General features: G+C 45.9%; 1 protein-coding gene across 1 annotated transcript in view; it reads left to right on the forward strand.

Annotated features, from left to right (window-relative positions):
* The window catches only part of LOC143767235 (uncharacterized), a 141,888-nt gene that overhangs the window by 14,413 nt on the left and 113,231 nt on the right, over positions 1 to 14,244 (forward strand). The gene's annotated exons all lie outside the window — the stretch shown is intronic.

Consider the following 14,244-nt stretch of genomic DNA (forward strand, 5'->3'; position numbering starts at 1 on the left):
TGGTCTATGATTTTGTTTTAACCACCAGGTCATTTCAGTGTGCACCTAACCATCAGGTCATTTCTGTGTGCACCTAACCTCCAGGTCATTTCAGTGTGCACCTAACCACCAGGTCATAACAAATAAACTTAAAATCAAAGTCTGGAAGAGGAAGAACAGAAGAAAGGAATATATAGACTTCATTACATAAAGCATCAAGGCGCTTGAATAAAAAGGAATAATCATGGTACAAATATCATGAAACCAATGTAGTATATGGATAAGAAAGACAAGAAGAAGACAATAAAAAGCCAAAGAGATCCATGGATATTCATCATTTTATAGAGTAGACTGGATTAGAATCAGGGTGTAAGGACATCGACTGGTGGGAAATTAGTCTACAATTCGTTTGGGATTATTGTTTTGGCTGCCTGAAGGAGATGCCTTAATAAGAATTTTTTAAACATCTAGGCATTAAAACCATGTTTTAACAGTTTTATCTATTGTGTTTTGGGTATTTATACTCACCTTCTTAGTAACTATGATGACCCACATCTACGAAAGCTCCAAAAGCCGGACCAGACCAGTATATATGTGACATCATCACTCCGCACTGCCAAGATAGACTAGATAGCTCAGAGAATCTTTTATGCAAAGAGAAGGGGACCCAGTACCACCCTGAAACAATTTTATAGCTTGTCTCTTTTAATTTAGTGGCCATAACTGATTTGTGGAAGAGGAAAAAGTATTTTTCGTATTGATCTTTCGTAAATTTTCTTTGGAGCTCAGTCCCGCAAACCTTGCAAAATGAAGGGATAGCATCTGCTGGCACCTCCGCATGGTTTCCTTAGGCTGCCATCACACTAGCAGTATTTGGTCAGTATTTTATATCAGTATTTGTAAGCCAAAACCAGGAGTGGGTGATAAATGCAGAAGTGGTGCATATGTTTGTATTATACTTTTCCTCTAATTGTTCCACTCCTGGTTTTGGCTTACAAATACTCATGTAAAATACTGACCGAATACTGCTAGTGTAACGGCAGCCTTACTTCCACTAACACGTCGGCTTACGCCCCGGCGTGATTAGTGTGCGCACTCTCCTGGCAGGCATTTAGTTAAGTTATTGTTTGCACTTGCAAGGTGTCTCCCAGCTGACAGCTGGGAGGCATCTTATATATAAGGTGCCTGAGCAACTCCTATGGTTACTGTTAAGTATAGTTGAGCGAATTTGTTCGGGTTCCCTCTTATTCGGCAAGCTATAGCTCTTACCGAATAAGCTGCAGAGGGAACCCGACTTCCTGGATTGCGTCAGCTGATCAGCTGTTCGACGCCGCACCTGCTTTTGTCGTGGCTGTGTGTGTCACGACACATGCATGGAGAGCCCAACAAACAGGATCTCCATGCATGTGTCTCAAACATTACCATTAGTAACACACTACACTGTCTTAGATTAAAATCCTGCAGGGCATGCAAGGTCCCTGTACTCATGCCAGCACATGTCTAGACCTGTTTGAAGTTTACCAATGATCATCTGGATGATCTAAAGGAGGCGTGGGAGAAGGTCAAGGACGACTGTACCATATTGGAGTATGAATGGGGTCATGTATCGTGAAATTTTGGCCAACAACCTCCAACCTCAGAAAGAGCATTGAAGATGGGTTTTCCAGCATGGCAATGACCCGAAACACAGGGAAACCAAGGAGTGGCTCTGTAAGAAGCATTTCAGGGTCCTGGAGTGGCTTAGCCAGTATCCAGACCTGAACCAAATAGAAAATCTTTGGAGGGAGCTGAAACTCAATGTTGCCCAGCGACAGCTACAAAACCTGAAAGATCTGGAGAAGATCTGTATGGAGGAGTGGGCCAAAATCCCTGCTGCAGTGAGTGCAAACTTGGTCAAGAACTACAGGAAATGCCTGACCTCTGTAATTGTAAACAAAGGTTTCTGTACCAAATATTAAGTTCTACTTTTCTATTGTATTAAATACATATTTCATGTAATAAAATGTAAATTAATCATGTAAAAATCATACAATGTTATTTGCTGGATTTTTTTTTAAAGATTCTGGCTCACAGGTAAAGTGTAACTGCGATAAAAATTACAGACCTCTCCATACTTTGTAGGTGGGAAAACTTGCAAAATTGGCAGTGTATCAAATACTTACTTTCCCCCACTGTATATTATTTTCAGTGTCTGCCTGACACCACACTGGGATGGATTTCAGCAGGTATAGCAGCCTAGTTAGGACTGCCATGTTAAAAACATTAACTCTTCCAAACCAGGAGAATTCTCTCCTGTTTCGGGAGGTAAGATTCCCCTCCAACCTGTAGAAAGTAATTTAAAGTTGAGAGAGAATAGCCTCAAGAGATCGGAGGGAAAACCAATGCACATACAGTTGATATTGTTACTTAGGGTACATTTAAAGGTGAAAGTTGAATTTCATAGTGAGAGTGCTCATGTATTGTTGGGATAGAAAGACATGAAATGCTTGGGTGTTATGACCTGGTGGTTACGGAGCAGCACTGATATGACCTGGTGGGTAAAACAAATCATAGACAAGCTCTGAGGAGGTGGTAGCTTTACTGACCGCAATCCCTACTCCTAGCACCAACACTAGAAATAGCCGTGGAGTGTTCCTGACTCTCCCTAGACACCTCGTCACAGCCTAAGAACTAACTACCCCTGAAGATGGAAATGGAAAACTATCTCGCCTCAGAGAAACTCCCCAAAAGGAAAGATAGCCCCCCACAAATATTGACGGTGAGTGGAGAGGGAAATGACAAACACAGAAATGAAAATAGATTTTAGCAAAGGAGGCCAATACTATCTAAATAGACAGAAATAGAAAAGGATACTGTGCGGTCAGTATTAAAAACTAAAACTCCACGCAGAGTTTACAAAAATAGCCTCCACACCGACTCACGGTGTGGAGGAGCAAATCTGCTACCCCAGAGCTTCCAACTAGCCTGGATATTTCATAATGGCAAGCTGGACAAAAAGAAACAACTTAAACCTGAACAGAAGGTCAAAAGCAAGGAACAACCCAAGAACTAGCAGAACTTATCTTAAGCTGAAATGGACTGGCCTACAGAGAAGTTACAGGAGAGGACTGAATCCAACCAGAAAAACATTGACAGCTGGCATGGACTACAGACCAGAGCCAAGTTAAATAGCAAGGCCAGGGAACCGATTAGTGAAAGCAGCTGCTAAGTTCCACTCGAAACCACCAGAGGGAGCCCAAGGGCAGAACTCCCAAAAATACCATTCATAACCACAGAATGGAGCCCAAGAATGGAATTCACAACAGTACCCCCCCCTTGAGGAGGGGTCACCGAACCCTCACCAGAGCCCCCAGGCCGATCGGGACGAGACAAATGAAAAGCACGAACCAAATCGGCAGCATGGACATCGGAGGCAAAAACCCAAGAATTATCCTCCTGGCCATAACCCTTCCACTTGACCAGATACTGAAGTTTCCGCCTCGAAAGACGAGAATCCAAAATCTTCACCACATATTCCAACTCCCCCTCAACCAACACCGGAGCAGGAGGGTCAACGGAGGGGACCATGGGCACCACATATCTCCGCAACAAAGATCTATGGAACACATGAATGGAAAAAGAAGCTGGAAGGGCCAAACGAAAAGACACCGGATTGATAATTTCCGAAATCCTATAAGGACCAATAAAACGAGGCTTGAACTTAGGGGAAGAAACCTTCATAGGAACATGACGAGAAGACAACCAGACCAAATCCCCAACACGAAGCCGGGGACCAACGCACCGACGGCGGTTAGCAAAACGTTGAGCCTTTTCCTGAGACAACGTTAAATTGTCCACAACATGAGTCCAAATCCGCTGCAACCTGTCCACCACAGAATCCACACCAGGACAGTCCGAAGGCTCAACCTGCCCCGAAGAAAAACGAGGATGAAAACCAAAGTTACAAAAAAAAGGCGAAACCAAGGTAGCTGAACTAGCCCGATTATTAAGGGCAAACTCGGCCAACGGCAAGAAAGTAACCCAATCATCCTGATCAGCAGACACAAAGCATCTCAAATAGGTTTCCAAGGTCTGATTGGTTCACTCCGTCTGTCCATTTGTCTGAGGATGAAATGCCGAGGAAAAAGACAAATTAATGCCCATTCTAGCACAAAAGGACCGCCAAAACCTAGAAACAAACTGAGTACCTCTGTCAGACACAATATTCTCCAGAATGCCATGCAAACGAACCACATGCTGAAAAAATAATGGAACCAAATCCGAGGAGGAAGGCAACTTAGGCAAATGTACCAAGTGGGCCATCTTAGAAAACCGGTCACAAACCACCCAGATGACAGACATCTTCTGAGAAACAGGAAGATCAGAAATAAAATCCATGGAAATATGCGTCCAGGGCCTCTCAGGGATAGGCAAAGGCAAAAGCAACCCACTAGCAAGAGAACAGCAGGGCTTAGCCCGGGCACAGGTCCCACAGGACTGCACGAAGGAACGCACATCCCGTGACAAAGAAGGACACCAAAAGGACCTGGCAACGAAATCTCTGGTACCAAAAGTCCCAGGATGACCAGCCAATACAGAACAATGAATCTCAGAAATCACCTTACTAGTCCATCTATCAGGAACAAACAATTTCCCCACAGGACAGCGGTCAGGTCTATCAGCCTGAAACTCCTGAAGCACCCGCTGCAAATCAGGGGAGATAGCAGAAAGAATCACCCCCTCCTTGAGAATACCAGCCGGCTCAAGGACTCCTGGAGAATCGGGCAAAAAACTCCTAGACAGAGCATCAGCCTTCACATTCTTAGATCCCGGAAGATACGAGACCACAAAATCAAAACGGGAGAAAAACAAAGACCATCGAGCCTGTCTAGGATTCAACCGCTTGGCAGACTCAAGGTAAATCAGATTCTTATGATCGGTCAAGACCACAACACGATGCTTAGCTCCCTCAAGCCAATGTCGCCACTTCTCAAATGCCCACTTCATAGCCAACAACTCCCGATTGCCGACATCATAATTACGCTCAGCAGGCAAAAAGCTTCCACCTTCTTGCTTTCGGCCTATAGTATCAGATATTAAACTGCATTTGGCCTTCAACTTTGGTTACGGCCTACTAACGGTGTCTGCCCCTGCCTGGTGTTTGTCCTCAACTGAATAAAGCTGAGCTTCAACCTTCTGGCTCTCATTAAGTGCTGTGTTTTTAAAAATTGGTGGTTAGGGCCTACTAACGGTGTCTGCCCCTCCCTGGTGTTTGCCCTCAACTGAATAAAGCTGAGCTTCCACCTTCTGGCTTTCGGCCTATAGTATCAGATATTAAACTGCATTTGGCCTTCAACTTTGGTTACGGCCTACTAACGGTGTCTGCCCCTGCCTGGTGTTTGTCCTCAACTGAATAAAGCTGAGCTTCAACCTTCTGGCTCTCATTAAGTGCTGTGTTTTTAAAAATTGGTGGTTAGGGCCTACTAACGGTGTCTGCCCCTCCCTGGTGTTTGCCCTCAACTGAATAAAGCTGAGCTTCCACCTTCTGGCTTTCGGCCTATAGTATCAGATATTAAACTGCATTTGGCCTTCAACTTTGGTTACGCCCTACTAACGGTGTCTGCCCCTGCCTGGTGTTTGTACTCAACTGAATAAAGCTGAGCTTCAACCTTCTGGCTCTCATTAAGTGCTGTGTTTTAAAAAATTGGTGGTTAGGGCCTACTAACGGTGTCTGCCCCTCCCTGGTGTTTGCCCTCAACTGAATAAAGCTGAGCTTCCACCTTCTGGCTTTCGGCCTATAGTATCAGATATTAAACTGCATTTGGCCTTCAACTTTGGTTACGGCCTACTAACGGTGTCTGCCCCTGCCTGGTGTTTGCCCTCAACTGAATAAAGCTGAGCTTCCACCTTCTGGCTTTCGGCCTATAGTATCAGATATTAAACTGCATTTGGCCTTCAACTTTGGTTACGCCCTACTAACGGTGTCTGCCCCTGCCTGGTGTTTGTACTCAACTGAATAAAGCTGAGCTTCAACCTTCTGGCTCTCATTAAGTGCTGTGTTTTAAAAAATTGGTGGTTAGGGCCTACTAACGGTGTCTGCCCCTCCCTGGTGTTTGCCCTCAACTGAATAAAGCTGAGCTTCCACCTTCTGGCTTTCGGCCTATAGTATCAGATATTAAACTGCATTTGGCCTTCAACTTTGGTTACGGCCTACTAACGGTGTCTGCCCCTGCCTGGTGTTTGTCCTCAACTGAATAAAGCTGAGCTTCAACCTTCTGGCTCTCATTAAGTGCTGTGTTTTTAAAAATTGGTGGTTAGGGCCTACTAACGGTGTCTGCCCCTCCCTGGTGTTTGCCCTCAACTGAATAAAGCTGAGCTTCCACCTTCTGGCTTTCGGCCTATAGTATCAGATATTAAACTGCATTTGGCCTTCAACTTTGGTTACGGCCTACTAATGGTGTCTGCCCCTGCCTGGTGTTTGTCCTCAACTGAATAAAGCTGAGCTTCAACCTTCTGGCTCTCATTAAGTGCTGTGTTTTTAAAAATTGGTGGTTAGGGCCTACTAACGGTGTCTGCCCCTCCCTGGTGTTTGCCCTCAACTGAATAAAGCTGAGCTTCCACCTTCTGGCTTTCGGCCTATAGTATCAGATATTAAACTGCATTTGGCCTTCAACTTTGGTTACGGCCTACTAACGGTGTCTGCCCCTGCCTGGTGTTTGTCCTCAACTGAATAAAGCTGAGCTTCAACCTTCTGGCTCTCATTAAGTGCTGTGTTTTTAAAAATTGGTGGTTAGGGCCTACTAACGGTGTCTGCCCCTCCCTGGTGTTTGCCCTCAACTGAATAAAGCTGAGCTTCCACCTTCTGGCTTTCGGCCTATAGTATCAGATATTAAACTGCATTTGGCCTTCAACTTTGGTTACGGCCTACTAACGGTGTCTGCCCCTGCCTAGTGTTTGTCCTCAACTGAATAAAGCTGAGCTTCAACCTTCTGGCTCTCATTAAGTGCTGTGTTTTTAAAAATTGGTGGTTAGGGCCTACTAACGGTGTCTGCCCCTCCCTGGTGTTTGCCCTCAACTGAATAAAGCTGAGCTTCCACCTTCTGGCTTTCGGCCTATAGTATCAGATATTAAACTGCATTTGGCCTTCAACTTTGGTTACGGCCTACTAACTGTGTCTGCCCCTGCCTGGTGTTTGTCCTCAACTGAATAAAGCTGAGCTTCAACCTTCTGGCTCTCATTAAGTGCTGTGTTTTTAAAAATTGGTGGTTAGGGCTTACTAACGGTGTCTGCCCCTCCCTGGTGTTTGCCCTCAACTGAATAAAGCTGAGCTTCAGTCTTAGGCTTTTGGCCTAAAGTATCAGATATTAAACTGCATTTGGCCTATTAGTGTGTTTGGGCCCTTAAAACAGTGTCTGCTGCTCCTGGGTTTGCTACTCCACTGAACAAAGCAATGCCGCCTGTTTAGTCCTGTTACCAATTTTGAACTGCATTTAGCCTACTTTATTCTTTGGCCCTATATCTGTTTCCTCCTCATCCTGCCCATTGCCCAGCCACTGCTAGATGAGTCTGCTGGTACATTGACCTAGACCACTACATTCCCCTTGCACTCTACACAGCCAGAATCTGACCCTGCTGAAAGTAAGGTTCCCCTTCCCGCATGTTATACCACCTTACACAGGGACAAAGAGGAAGGTGCAGATGAAAGTGCAGGTTCCTTCATCAGGTGGGGGGGCATACTCGTTGGCGACGTCACTGGCACAGGGCCCCTCAGAGTACGCAAAAGTGTCGCTGCTGGTGGGAGGCGCCCCCGCCGTGCTAACACACCGCTGTACTTTGAGGGGCCCTGTGCCAGTGCCAATGCGAACAAGTGTGCCCCCCTGCTTGCTCAGGATCACAGCACTTGCAACGTTGAAATACTTACCTCTCCCTGCTCCACCGCCGTGACGTAGTCCACGATTCCTGGGCCCACTAAAACCTTGAACCAGCCCTACCCCCCACAAATTTGCCAAATGACCCCCAAGTTCCATTGAACAACTATTATAAAGTTAATTAAGATTGACAAGCTTCAGAAACAAGAATGGATGTTTTTGGCATTAAAATGGGCACTGTAGGTGTTTTCCTGGCCTCCACTCACTGCCGACTATGCTTCCCCATTGACTTGCATTGGGTTTCGTGTTTCGGTCGACCCCCGACTTTTAGCGATAATCGGCCGACTGCACTCGACTCGACTCTGGACAAAGTCGGGTTTCACAAAACCCGACTCGATCTTTAAAAAATGAAAGCCGCTCAACCCTACTGGTTACGTGCAGTCAGTTATATACACATTTGAGTAGGCGTATACATTATGTTTGTGCACGAATCAGCTGTTTATTACATATGAGATCATTCTTAATTCATCAGGTGATTTTTACATAACAGGTGAACTGTGGACAACTGTAGTGTTGGAGGTCCTAAGGTTCATCTGATTAGCCTCACCCTTGTCCTGTCAGCAGTTCTAATTAAGAGTTAGAATAGCAAAAGCTAGACATGTCTGGACATATCTTGCTAGACTGAAAGTATATAGATGTAAATTATAAGGATATATCACGGGGGACCCTGATTTCCCCATCAGTACCCCCTTTTGAGAAAAGATATGATTCTTCCCCTGACCTACAGGTACTCCAAAGGCCTAGCGCCATTGTTGGACTTTCTTCTCAATTCTTCTGCCGAATCCCCCATAAGAGGGGAGGTAATATCCTATTCTCAATCATAGCCTTTCGTATATTCATCATTGTGGGGTGTTAAATTTTATGTGTGTGATTTTACTGATGGTGCCTTTATTTGTCTGTAGAGGAGTGTGTTAGATTTGTCAGTGTATCCCTAGTATATGTAGCGCCCCTAGAGGTATTTGCCACAAAAACAGTTACTGACACTACATACCAATACTAAAATAGCAAGACTGCACTACCATCTCCGGTCAGAAGGGGGAGCTCCAGGTACTCCCCTTTATCCTTTCTGGTCAGAGAAAGAGAGCAGGCAGTTGGGCTAATGAGCTGAGGGTGAGAGGTCATACAACTGAATTTTCTAACAACCCTATGACGGTTGATAAAACCGAAACCATCGGCTAGAAGAAAAGGGTAATAGAGAGAAAAGACATTGAGAGAACCGGGTAGCATTAATTATTACCCAGAATAGGCACAGAAACGGACACCGGATCCGTGGCTATATTCATTATATATAATACAGCAACCGGAAAGTCATGAGGTGATATCAACTTCACTAGGGTCGGACGCAGCAACAGACATAGAGTTCAGTGGTACTCTCGGAGGAGGTAAACCGATAAAAGGACTCGAGTTGCCCGTCGAACTAGAACCCGGAAAGGATAGATTGGGTCGGCAGCCAGTTCACATACAGCAGCAGGGCCACATAGAAGTTGCGCATAATAAGAGACGGAAATCCTGACAGGGTCAGAGTAATTCAGAGTTCTCATACAGACTCCGGTGACAAGACTAGTTGCAAATCCCTTTTTGTTGAAGTAAACTGGTTAAACGTTTCATCACCTCAGTCTTTCATTTGGACAATAGCCATCTATCTAACGATATCCCTTATTCTGTGCATTGCCTGAGACCACAGCACTGGGTTAAGACACTCGTGACATCCCCCTCAAGAGACAGATTTCATTGGTCTGGTGCTGGGTGCCTCGGTCTCCCGGGCGTCACAACTGGCGTCACGAACAGGATACAAACCAGCCCGTACACCGGGTATTGTGTGCCATGATTGGAGCCCGAAACTGTGAAAACTTGGATGAAAAATCTTGAAAATAGACTTTATTAAAGAAAATCCCGTTTCCCATTGAAAATTATTGAAAGTGACTTTTCCCCATCGATTATAATAGTAAAAATGTCCGCCATCCCCTGAGGTAATCACTTCATAACCGTTAGGCACGAGACTGTTAATCGAACTACACCATTACCTGAGCCTCAGTCTGACTGAAAAACTCCAGAATCCGCCATTACAGAGTACGCGGCAAGCGGAGGTAGCGGGGGCGTGTCATTGTGGGCAGTACCAAGCTGAGCGCCGACGGACGCGAAGGACCGGAAAGGTCAGGGTTAACTAAGGGGGTACAGTATGTCGCAGCGCGGAGACGCCGCAGCACCCGGCGACGCTAATGCAGCTAGAAGACAGGATGTCGATAGAGAGCCCGGTGGCGCAGCAGTGCAAGGAGTGGCGCCCATCATGCCGGTGTTGATGCCATATACGCCGGGTGGCCTGTGGCTTCCAATGTATGAAGGTGAGCCTAATACCCTTGACAATTTCAGAGAAAAGATGTTGGCCCATTTTGATATGTTCCCCGTGGGCGAAGCTCAGTTTGTTAGTCTCCTGATGATGCAGTTAAGTGGCCATGCTAAGCGAGAAGTCACAGCATGGGCAACTGATCTGAAAGGTACCGTTGAACGCATATTTGCTGGATTAAAAGCTACATTTGAAACCACTGCTAGCAGCAAAGCTAAAGTACGATTCTTTAATTGCAAACAAAAAGCTAATGAAGGCATGAGAGATTTTGCCTTAAACCTACAAGAAGCCCTTAAATCACTTACACTGGCCGAACCCATTTTTAACACAGGAGCGGATAAACTGCTAAGAGATCAATTTATCGAGGGGCTATACACCCCTTCTCACCGGGGGCATGTGAGCATGCTTGGTTTTAAGAACCCTGAATTGACATTTGCCCAATTAAAGGAGAGCGCTATACGTCTCCAGTTGGCAGAGGCACCTCGGGATCAGGATCTTGCGCAACCCATGGAGGAATGCACCTCAGCAACGGGGAATGCCAGTGATATCAGCTATGTCCGGTACCAGTGCTAAGTCCCTGGGGCCCATTACTAATGAGGCTCTTCAGCAAAAGCTTGAGTCTTTAACCGATGTTGTTGCTTCAATGGCTAAAACCATGCAGGAGATGAGAGGACCCAAGATGGAGTTGGCCAACCGTAGAGAGGATGTTCCATGGATGAGGTCCCGGAGATACCCGACATGGAGAGGACGACCCCACGACCGCTACCAACCGGATGGACAGCCCATTTGCCGTCGTTGCCAGCAGCCAGGCCACTTTGCACGAAATTGCGATTTAAACGGGAATCCCCTGGGAATGCGGGCCGCTTCGCAGGAATGAATTTTCAAGGCCCAACACCCTGGCACGACAGGTACATCGGGGGACGACCCATTATCCCTATCGTGCTGGACGGAATTCCCCTCAACGCTTTGCTGGACACAGGTTCCCAGATTTCATCTATTCCGTATATCCTCTATAAGAGGTATTGGGCCGATGCGGATATTGATAAAGGGCCCTCTGATGTTGAACTAGATATATGGGCCAGTAACGGTAAGTTGGTACCGAAGCTAGGATTCAAGGAGATGACCATAAAGATTGGTAAAGTAAAATTGGAGAAACAGGGTATAATTGTCGTCGATGTTGACCGGCGGAATTGTGAACCAACTGTATTGATAGGAATGAATGTGTTAGAGAACTGCTTTTCCGAAGTTATTTCCGTCTTACAGCAAATTGCTGAAACTGCCCAATCCTGCCAGCAGAGAGTTCTCCGGAGAGAAATAAAAGTGTTGATGTTAAAGCAACAGATAGAAGTTGCAGGTGGAGAAATTGGCAGTGTGAGGGTAAGTGATCCAACGTACATTATAATCCCACCTAAAACAGAAATGCTGGTATGGTGTAGGGCGGCCATCGGTACTAAGGGGCGAGACTATCAAGCCTTACTAGAACCAGTGTACACTGACAGCAGGCCCACTATACTCACAGCACGAGGGGTGGTCGAGGTACATCGGGGACGAGTGCCGGTACGACTTTTGAACTGTGGAGAGGAAGAGGTCACTTTGCCAAGGTATGCTACAGTGGCAAAGCTATATACTGTTGCCAACAATGCCATCACAATCATTGAGCCCTTGGAATCAACCTACCAGGTGGAAGACAACGGTTCAGAGGAAGTGTTGGAGAATTGGTGCAAACAGCTAGATGTGGGCGCAGATTCAACACCTACCCATCAAAGACAAGGGGTGTATAGATTAGTGACGGAATATGAACAGGTCTTCAGTAAACACCCATTGGACTTCGGACGGATAGAAGGGGTGGAACATACAATCCCCACCGGTGACCATCCCCCGATAAAAGAAAGATATAGACCCATACAGCCCGCTCACTATCAATGCGCGAAGGACATGCTGAGAGAGATGAAACAGGCCGGGGTAATAAGAGATAGTTGTAGCCCCTGGGCGGCCCCTCTGGTGATTGTCAAAAAAAAGGACGGAACCATGAGAATGTGCGTAGACTACCGGCGGATTAATAACATCACCCATAAAGACGCCAATCCCTTGCCTAGGATAGAAGAGTCCTTGACTGCTTTGAAATCTGCTAATTATTTTTCCACCTTAGACTTAACAAGCGGGTATTGGCAAGTCCCTGTGGCTGAGAGGGATAAAGAAAAGACGGCATTCACCACACCAATGGGTCTAAGCGAATTTAATCGCATGCCGTTCGGACTCTGCAACGCATCCGGTACTTTCCAGCGACTGATGGAATGTTGCCTCGGACACAAGAACTTCGAGACCATCCTCCTGTACCTAGATGATGTGATCGTCTACTCAAAGACTAAAGAACAGCACTTAACAGACCTGGCAGAGGTGTTCGAAGCCTTATCCAAGTATGGTATGAAAATCAAACCATCCAAATGTCACCTTCTCAAGCCAAAGATACAATACTTAGGGCACATCGTGAGTTCGGAGGGAGTAGCACCGGATCCCGAGAAAATAACTGCCATAAGGGATTGGCCAAGACCTACCAACGCAAAAGAAGTGAGGCAATTCTTAGGATTGGTGGGTTACTATCGCAGATTTATAAAAGGATTTACCAAGTTGGCAGCACCCTTGCAAGACGCTTTGGTAGGGCAAACGAAGAAACCGAACCGAAACCCTCCTTTTCATTGGGACGACGAAAGAGAAGACTCCTTTGAGCAACTAAAGAAGGCACTAACCGGAGAAGAATTTCTGGCGTATCCAGATTACCATCAACCTTTCATCCTCTACACAGATGCCAGTAATGTAGGATTGGGAGCGGTGCTGTCACAAAAGCAAGAAGGTCGGGAGAAAGTCATCGCCTTTGCAAGTAGAAAACTCTGGCCTACTGAAAGAAATTCAGAAAATTATAGTTCCTTCAAATTGGAGCTACTGGCAGTAGTTTGGGCGGTGACTGAACGTTTCAAACACTATTTGACCGGTGCAGAATTTATTGTCTACACTGACAACAATCCGTTGACCCATCTAGACACGGCTAAATTAGGTGCGTTGGAACAGCGATGGATGGCCCGGTTATCTAATTACAACTTCGTGATCAAGTATCGAGCAGGTCGCAAGAATGGAAATGCAGATGCCCTATCCCGGATGCCACACTTGAGAGATGTAGAAGAAGAAATGGGGGAGGTTGAAGAAATTGAACTACCAGCCTTCCATCACCCCAAGGCAAAACATCGTCAGTCAAATACCTATCAGAAACAACAAAAAGTGAATTTTAATCCATTAGCATACCATAATTGGGCTGACACCCAAGATAGCAATCCGGCTGTGAAGTTGGTGAAAGAACTGTTGACTGAGCAAAGTGCATATCCCGGTGAGGATGCCTCAGAAGAGACGCATCAACTCTGGAAAGAGAGAGGCAAAATGTTTCTGTACCAAGGGAAACTCTGTAGAAGGTACACCAATCCGAAAACACATGAATTGGTGTGGCAGATTATCGTGCCTAAACAAGACGTAAGGATGGTCCTCGAGGCTTACCACAATGGTGCTGGTCACTTTGGTTGGAAAAAGTTAGAAGTACTTCTGAGAGAAAGATTTTATTGGGTCGGGATGAGAAAATCAATCGAACAGTGGTGCAGAAACTGTGGCCCGTGCAACCTCAGAAGGAACGATCAAAAGAGCCAAAGAGCACCACTGCAGCCCATAATCACCAAACAACCACTTGAACTTGTAGCCATGGACCACGTGAAGTTGACACCGAGCCGGTCCGGTTATGTCTATGCCTTGACCATCGTGGACCATTATTCACGCTTCTTGGTAGTAGTACCTGTAAAAGATCTGACTGCAAAAACAGCAGCCAAAGCGTTCCAAACATACTTTTGTAGACCCCATGGATATCCGGAACAGGTTCTCACTGACCAGGGTACAGCCTTTGAATCAGAGATCTTCAGAGAATTCTGTAATATGTATGGTTGCAAAAAGATCTGAACGACGGCCTATCATCCGCAA

The sequence above is a fragment of the Ranitomeya variabilis genome, chromosome 4 (genome assembly GCF_051348905.1).
Source record: "Ranitomeya variabilis isolate aRanVar5 chromosome 4, aRanVar5.hap1, whole genome shotgun sequence".
Taxonomy (NCBI): Eukaryota; Metazoa; Chordata; class Amphibia; order Anura; family Dendrobatidae; genus Ranitomeya; species Ranitomeya variabilis.